The sequence below is a fragment of the Ailuropoda melanoleuca genome, chromosome 16, assembly GCF_002007445.2.
Source record: "Ailuropoda melanoleuca isolate Jingjing chromosome 16, ASM200744v2, whole genome shotgun sequence".
In the NCBI taxonomy this organism is placed as follows: domain Eukaryota; kingdom Metazoa; phylum Chordata; class Mammalia; order Carnivora; family Ursidae; genus Ailuropoda; species Ailuropoda melanoleuca.
The window spans coordinates 47927175-47936553 of NC_048233.1; the positions used below are offsets into that span (position 1 = coordinate 47927175).

Here is a 9379-nt window from a genome sequence, read left to right on the forward strand (position 1 = left end):
TATTTGACAGAGATAGAGACAGCCAGCGAGAGAGGGAACACAAGCAGGGGGAGTGGGAGAGGAAGAAGCAGGCTCATAGCAGAGGAGCCTGATATGGGGCTTGATCCCAGAATGCCGGGATCACGCCCTGAGCCGAAGGCAGACGCTTAACTGCTGTGCCACCCAGGCGCCCCGTGGAGTAGATTTCTAAGTTTGATAAATTTTACCTGATTTTTAAGATATATACTTAATCATGTTAATTCTGCTTCCTTGACTATCATGTTCAAACCATTTGAAATATCTAGATTCAAGCCTTCCCAGGTCCCCGACACAAAGATGAAAATATTGGGACAAACACAGTTTTGGACTACTCTTTGTCATGTTCTAGAGGTCACATTAGAGAATATGATAGTTAGAAGTTGTTTTTCTTCAAATCCTTTGAAGTGTTTGTCAAGACATTCAGTGAGGGGCGCCTAGCTCGCTCTGTCGGAAGAGCATGGGACTCTTGATCTCAGGGTCATGAGTTCGAGCCCCACATGGGGTATAGAGAGCACTTGAATAAATAAAAAAATTCCTAAAAAAATTTTAAAAGAGACATTTGGTGAGAGATTTCAAATGTGACAATTTAAAAGTTTAAAAATAATCCAAGATAAGTAAGTGCAAGGCTACAGAACCAAACCTTATGGGGGCGCCTGGGTGGCTCAGTCGTTAAGCCTCTGCCTTCGGCCCAGGGCGTGATCCCAGAGTCCTGGGATCGAGCCCCACATCAGGCTCCTCTGCTGGGAGCCTGCTTCTTCCTCTCCCACTCCCCTTGCCTGTGTTCCCTCTCTCACTGGCTATCTCTCTCTCTGTCAAATAAATAAATAAAAAATCTTTAAAAAAAAGAACCAAACCTTATGAACACTACTAACGTATTCACTAGTGGGTTTTTCTAATTTGTGTTTGTCGAAAGTTTTCCCTATGCAAATAGCACTATAATAAATGACTAAATTAAAAAGCATGGAAGCTAAGAACTCAATTGTTAGCTCTCAATTCTTCTTGAATTCTAATTCCGCCACTTGTTAGCTATATGATCTTCGGAAAGTTGCTTGGCTCACCTTATCTCAGTTTCCTCTGAGATAAAAAGGGAATAATAGTACCATCTCCCCGTGAAAGTCTAGAACCAGTTATGAGACAGAAAAGGAGAAGATAAATGGTGATCAAAATACCACCTACTAAGCAGATAAAGATGAGAATCGAAGGTGTGGCTTGGATATAAGCAACATTAGGTAGCCTACTATGGAATCACAGTCCTACATTGAGTAGCGCTGAATCAGCTGGGCTCCCCGTGCAGGAGCCTGTCTGCGTAAAACGTATGGCGTGGAGAAGCAGAATAGATGCATGCTCTCTGTGGCTCCTGGGTCAAAATGAAGTATGAAGGAGCTGAGATAAGCATTTTAAAATTATTCTTAACTCATCAAGATGAGAAGTCATTCCTCTTTCTCTGTGGGAGGATTGAGAGGGGTTGTCAGAGAGTTGACAGGAGTATTACATTAGTGAAGCTCCTTCTATAAACATTGGGGTGGGGGGACATTTCCTAGACTTTTGTTCTCTTAATCCATTGGGATTAAGAGACCATTTAGCCTGTACTCAACCAGGCCATGGCTATCCCCTTGTGGGAAACAGATCGGCAGACTATCAGGCTTCTTCTATTCTCACTTTCATTAGGCTATTGCTCCAACACTAATCGTGCTCGTCTATGGGTCCTCCTGATATACTCCAGGTAAGTAGTGTTGCCTCTGCCTACAGAATGCTCTGAAATAGGCCAGATGAACGCATTATAAATAAAGTAACCTAGAGGCAACACTGTGCCCAGGGCTGAAATAAATTTCCTATTTTATTTCCTCACACAAATTATGTCTAGCCAAGTTGTCCAATTACAGTTGACCCTTGAACAATTCAGGGGTTCAGGGTGCTGACACCCTACACAGTCCAAAATGCATGTATTACTTTTGACTCCCCAGAAACTCAACTACTAATAGCTTATCGTTGGCCAGAAGCCTTACCAATAACAGTCAGTTAACATGTATTTTGTATATTATCTGTTTTTTTACAGTGTTCTTATGATAAAGTAAGCTAAAGAAAAGAAAATGTTAAGAAAATCATAAGACAAAGAACATACATTTACAGTAGTACTGTATTTATTTTTTAAAAAATGCATTTAAGCAGACCTGCACAGTTCAAACCTATGTCATTCAAGGGGCAACTGCACATATGTGTTATTTCGGTCCACTGAGAAGCAGATTCCAAGAAAAGACCAAACATATAAGAGATTTACAGGGAGAGGGGATAGAAGGTGAGGAGAGGATTCAATCCACAGCACTGGTCTGACACCTGTGCAAGAAGAGAAGGAAAGGATTTTTCCCACACCTGGGTAGGAGGAATCTTAGACTGCAGTGCAGTTCCTAGAAAGGTTAAACCTGACTGATGGGGAATCCTTCAGCTGAAGTTGCTTGTCGGAAGAGTTCTACACCTCATTGAAAAGCGCCTGCTCTAGTACCCCAGCCATCCTCAGTCATTGGCTAGGAGCAGTTAGCAGAAAGGATGGCCTCTGCGTGAATATGATGACGGTATGCTCCCTGCAGCAGGGGATCTGAGCAGTGTATTTTCAGGGCCACAACACGTATATAGCCCATCAGAAGTTCCACAATTTGACAACATAAAGATACTCCCATAATAATATATTAACAATAAGATGCTTTGTGTCTGAATATAGACCCCTTCCCATGACCAGATTTCAGGGAGAAATTATAGTGAAATTTAAAAAAATTGGATGGTCTTACAAGTTAAGTCCAAATAAGTTCAAGTCCAAAGGATTGAAGTCCTGGCTGACTCCGTTGGTAGAACATGTGACTCTTGATCTCAAGGCTGTAAGTTCAAGCTCCATGTTGGGTATAGAGATTACTTAAAAATAAACTCTTTTTTCTGGGATGCCTGGATGGCTCAGTTGGCTAAGTGTCTGACTCTTGATTTCATGCTGGGCTTGGAGCCTACTTAAAAAAAAAAAAAAAAAGTTAAAGTCCAAAATTCATCTTCCCCAAATTCTTATCCTCTCAATCTTAGTCAAGATGTAAGATTGGGTTCTCTGAGCAGCACTTCTGGAATGGATGTGGTGCCTTTGAAAACTCAAGATAGAATTTGCCTTCATGGTCCCCACTTTAGAAAAAGTCCAAAGAATTCCCGGAACATACAAATTTTAAGAGTTCTAGTTAAAAAATATACAACTTAGAGGGGCGCCTGGGTGGCACAGTCGTTAAGCGTCTGCCTTCAGCTCAGGACATGATCCCAGCGTTCCGGGATCGAGCCCCACATCAGGCTCTTCTGCTGGGAGCCTGCTTCTTCCTCTCCCACTCTCCCTGCTTGTGTTCCCTCTCTCGCCGGCTGTCTCTCTCTGTCAAATAAATAAATAAAATCTTGAAAAAAAAACTATACAACTTAGAAAGCAAACCAATCCCTACATCATAATGCAGCTGTCACAGGGAAATTATGCTCCCAGATCACTTCACTGGGTGAGGCCAAAGATTATATCAAAGGTGAGTAAATGAAAATAAACTGGGTTTTCATTTCACCAAGATTCATTTCTTCATATCACAACTAGTTATAGGATAACTACTGTGTTGCAGGAGGTATTCTAGTAGTGAATGAAATAGGTGAAAGTACTTGCCCTCATGAAGCAAAATTGTAATCCATTGGGGAAGGCATTCTTAACATGGGACAAATAATTAAATATGTAACATATTAGTGACATGATAAGGAGAAAAAATAAGTAAAAGAGGAGGCCATGACATGATGGGAGGGCATTAGAATTTTAGTTAGGATAGACAGAGAAGGTAATTTTAAATAAAAACCTGGAGGATGTTGAAGAGCAAGCCAGGAGGATATCTAGGGAGCAATGATTGTAGGGTAGAGGGGATAACAAATGAGAAGATGATAGGTAGGAATGTTCCCAGAGTGCTTAACAAACAGCAAGGAGGTCTGTGTGGCTGGAGTACAGTGAGGATGGCGGACAGTGCCCAGGGAAGAGATCAGAGGGACAGAGAGGGACAAATTGTGTGGAGCCTTGTTAGTGTTCACTCTGATGAGCTGAGAAGCCAGTGGAGGGTTTAGAGTATTGGCTCGAACTAACAAGATCATCCTGGATGCCATGCTGAGAAGAGACTCTACAGGTCCAGGTCCAGAAGCAGAAGGATCATTTAGAAAGCTGTTGCAGTAATCTAGGGATGAAATTATGTTTTGGACCCAGGTGATAGCAATGAGAGGGATGACAAATGACTGGGTTTCTCAACATAGTATGATGGCAGTCACTTCCAGTTTTCTGGAGTGGAGAAACTGTGGGCTTAGACTCAACTGTGAGAAATCACCCATCAAAAAATTAATCTCTCACTTCCAATCTCGGAGGAAGAGACACATCTGCATACTATCTCCTTTCTCAGGGAGTGGCATTTGTGACACTTGGCTTCTAAAACTGTTGAAAGATCTTCACAGGATGGCAGCTCTAGTCAGTAGCTTTTACTTGAAGTGCCATTCCTTTCCTTCCTAACGTACTCAAAACCTCTTGATTTCCCTTTTCCCACCGAGTCTCATGTTTCCGACATTCCATGCTGAAGCGTGGGGCTCCATCTAGTTACATAGCCTCCATGATGTCTTACGAACAGCATTTCAATCCTGAGCCCCGGAATTGTTGCTGTTACTTCTTGCCATAGCTAAGACTCCTGCCTCCTACGGATGACTTCCTTCTGCTTTCCACAGTTGTTTCAACAGAATAATCACTCTCAGCAGAGACCTGAATTAATGCTGCTTTTGGACCTTGTGGCCCTATGGGCCTGGTGAGTTTCTATAACCTGTGTTACATCCTACTTAAGACCTCGTCTTTCACTTTAAATGTCGCAAGCCTCAAGTAGCATTTCTTTGAGCTACATCTTTTTCTGCAACCAGAGATTAGACCTCTGGTGTTATCTTTCCTTCCTCTGTTCCACTGTTACTTTTCAGCAAGACTCATCTGAGTTGATAACATTTCAACCTGTTTTTTAGCTTGTTCCCCTTCTTTTTCTACCTATGGGAAGGCTAGTACTGTTTGCTAGATTTGAGCATGCTTCTTTCTTTTGCTTTGTTACACAAACATTTTTCTTGCCTCTCTTTTTGTTTTCTGGCCCAGACATGTATCTTTCTTTCTTTTTTTTTTTTTTGACAGAGAGAGACAGCCAGCGACAGAGGGAACACAAGCAGGGGGAGTGGGAGAGGAAGAAGCAGGCCCCCAGTGGAGGAGCCTGATGTGGGGCTCGATCCCGGAACGCCAGGATCACGCCCTGAGCCGAAGGCAGACGCTCAACGACTGCACCACCCAGGCACCCCCCAGACATGTATCTTTCTTATATACACTTACAGGTTTTGCTTTTTGGGGTCTTTCATAGAGAGACATGTGAAATCAATACATTTTGTGTTTGCCAAGAGCGAAGAAATTCTCACCTTTCTAAGCTGCCTACTATTCCCGGGAGACAGTCTCCTAGCAAATCAATATCCAATCCAGGCCTGTCAGGGACAGGACCTTGACCACTCTGCTACTGGCTTGTCCGGAGCAGACCAGAACAGGTGCTTTTTGCAGGCTGGAATATCTGAAGGAGAATGGGGAAGGGGAAAGGAACAGTAGTTACATTTGATGTTTATCGTGTGCCCTCATCCCAAACTCATCAAAGTTGCTTCTCCTCTCCTGGGAAGCAGTAAGTGGATACAGGCGGGGAAGAGGCAGCAGTCCCTCCTTACCCATGATTTCTCTCTCAGCAGTTTCAGTTACCTGAGACCAGCGGCAATCCGGAGGCAGATCATCTTCCTTCTGACATCTTGTCAGAAAGTCAGTAGTAGCCTAACGTTACGTCACTGTCACTGTGCCTCCGTCATTCATCTCATCACGTAGGCATTTTATCATCTGACGTTATCACAAGAAGAAGAGTGAGTACAGGACAATAAGGTATTTTGAGAGAGAGAGAGAACACATTCACTTAACTTTTATTACAATATATTGTTATAATTGTTCTATTTTACTCTTAGTTATTATAGTTAACCTCTTACTGTGCCTAATTAATAAATTAACGTTTATCACGGGTATGGATGTATGGGAAGAAACCCAGTTACGTAGAGGGTTTGGGACTGACCACAGTTTCAGGTATTTACTACTGTGCTGTAATGGGAGGAAATGTACCCCGTATGGAAGGAAATATCAGGGGGTAAGTGTTTGCCCATAGAGATATGTAAAATACTTAGCACAGTGCCTGAAAAGAAATTAGTACTCAAATGTTGGCCATTATAAATCAAAAAGGAATTGAAAAATTGAGATGAAAATTATTTCCAGTTTATCATTTAGAGGAGTAGGGCAACCAAGCACATTCTACAATATTGGATTTTTTTCCTCCAAGTCTCTTTTTAAGAGTAAATCTCTATGCCTTTCAAGTGTCCTTTTAATAATCATCCATGAATACAACCTGCTTCCAACATGGAACCAGACAAATGAACACCATGAGGTCAGTTGTGAATTTTTTTCCCTTGGATCTCAGGACCATAGAATTGGATTAATCCTAATCTTGCTTATGATTCACTCTCCTCTTTGGTTCTTCCCTCTCTCCCTCTTTCCCTTTCTTTTCTCCCACCCTCTTTCCCTCCCTGCCCTTCCTGCCTCCCTCCTTCCCCCGCCTTCTTCCTAACTCACGCCCCCTCCTAGGGAATCTGACCACACCAACACCACTTTCTGAGCGGAGTAGAACTGGAGGACTCTTTTGCCTTTCTCCTCCTTTCCCTCCTAGGCAACTGTCTTTATTTGTTGGGCTGAGTTTCAGATTTCAATAAACGCTGAAAGTGACAGACTTGTCACATCTGGAGGACACTGCTGCTGTCTCTTTTGGTTTCTCACAGAATTCTAAGTGCATCCCAAAAGCTCAAAGGACGGGTGTGGTTTTGACTCAAACTTTGCCCTGTTTGCCAACCTCAGGGAGTCTAGGTTGAGTTAGGGAGAATGTAACAAAACCTGACAGTAGACAAGCCTAATGTGGTTTGGAGTTTTATTATGAAACTTCCGCGTAGTTCTGCTTTTCACCCAGTTGTGTCATAAGAAAACAGCCAAGAGTCATTTCAGTTTTTGCTCCCCATCTTCTGGAATAACACACACATTCAGTATCTAAATATTCTGCATTGAAACGAACATTTTATCCTAAGATGTTGAAATTGTATTATGGACAAGTCCATGTGAAGCTATTTTCTTACTTTGTTTCAATTATGACTATACACACACACAAACACACATGCTATGACCATACACACACACACACACACACACACACACTATGACCATACACACACACACACACACACAATGACCATACACACACACACACACACTATGACCATACACACACACACACACTATGACCATACACACACACACACTATGACCATACACACACACACACACGCTATGACCATACACACACACACAATGACCATACACACACACACACACACACTATGACCATACACACACACACACTATGACCATACACACACACACACACTATGACCGTACACACACACACACTATGACCATACACACACATACACACAATATACAATATCAAGATCTACATAAAATACACACACTAAAAACAAACAAAATATTGGACTTTATTTTTATTATATAAGCAACTTACATTCATGAAAGAAAAATTGGATAATACAAAAAATTAGAAAGAAGGGAAAATTATATGTGGGGCAATTTCTTAATTCATTCTCCTGGCAACTGATATTGTGCTGTGTGCTGAGAAAAATACATAGATGACTAGGACAGGGACTATACCCTTTAGGAGAGAGATATAAATAAAATACACGTATTTTAAAAATTCAATGAAAGGTTAAGTTTGTCAAGCACTTGCAGTCCTTCAGAAGTTTCCTGTTACCTTTAACTCAGTCGTTTGGAGGTAGGCTCTGTTTACCGAGAGATCATATGATCTGTGGGAGCCTGTGTTGTATCATGATTTACCTTGGGGTCCAGTCCTCTTTAGACCGCATGTATTTGTGCTTCATTCTTTAGAGAGGCAGCAGTTGGAGAGAAATCTTTCCACTTGTTCCATCGGCTGGGGGGATGAGTGGTGAAACGTACTGTTGCTAGTGCCCATGGGAGACAGAGAAACTACATTAAAATGGAGGTAGAAAGGGGACACGGTTACCCAGTGTATTAATGACTCATTCCACATTTCACAAGAAGGACAACCACCAAACTAGAATGTTTTTTTCTTAAGCTATTTTGAATAAAATTTCAAAAAGAGGATTTTTTTTAAATTAAAAAATTTTTTTTGAAAAGAGGATTTTAACAAAATTGGGTCTAGTCAATAATTTTATAATTTTCAATAGGTGTATTAAGACACCTATTGGGGGACCTCGGTGGCTCAGATGGTTAAGGTCTGATTGCCTTCAGCTCAGGTCTTGATCCCAAGGTCCTGGGATTGAGCCCCATGTAGGTGCCCAATTCAGTGAGGAGTCTGCTTCTCCCTCTGCCTCTCCCCCCTGCTCATGCTGTCTCTCTCTCTCTGTCTTTCTCTCTCAAATGAATAAATAAAATCTTTAAAAAAAAAGACAGCTATTGATCATGTATAAATTTGGAGTCAAAATCAATTGACTGTTTATGCTATTAATGGTAGACCTCCATTGGTTTCAGATAATTAAAACTACATGTCTAATATTTTTAAATAATTATGCTGGGAACTATACCAACGAAGTAAAGTAAAAGAAGTAAAGTTGAGAGACCCTGTACCTATGATCATTTAACATAGCAAAAAGACTGGAAGAAAAGAGGCAGCTGGACATAAGGAAGACACCAGCAGTTGTCTAATTCTGGCTTTCTTCCATTGATGAAGCAAAACCAGACAGTTTCTAATTCTCTCTTGATCATATTTTTTACATACTTATGTATGCATATCAAACTCCTAACAGAATCATCATTATTTTAATATGATCCGGTGCCTTCATTTATCCATGTGTCTACCATCCATTCATCCAGCAAATATTTATTATGTACCTACTATGAGGGAAAGCGCTTTTCTGGACAGGGTATTACCAAATGCCTCAGTTGAAGAATAATTGCATGTCACTGAGATATGAGTTTATATAATAAAATGAAGCTGCTATGGGAAAGTTGGAGTTTATTTACAAAATAAATGAGTTTAAATTTAAGGAGCAAATAGCACTCAGTCTTTTCAAAACTTAGGGTCACTGGGTTGTTTGTTTTTTAAAAAACACTCCTAAACTACCATGTGGTTCTGAGTTCTGAGTTTCTTTTACTCACGAACAAACGAAAAACCCTTCCCATGGCAAGGAGCAT

The 9379-nt window shown here is 41.2% G+C and overlaps 1 long non-coding RNA gene across 1 annotated transcript; it reads right to left on the reverse strand.

Moving 5' to 3' along the window:
* Nucleotides 1-2496: 2496 nt before the first annotated feature.
* LOC117796795 lies at nucleotides 2497-5938 on the reverse strand. The gene is made up of 3 exons (XR_004621462.1): nucleotides 5810-5938; nucleotides 5485-5630; nucleotides 2497-3008 (listed from the first exon to the last, which is right to left on the reverse strand). It is a non-coding gene; the product is annotated as an uncharacterized LOC117796795 (long non-coding RNA).
* Nucleotides 5939-9379: the final 3441 nt, after the last annotated feature.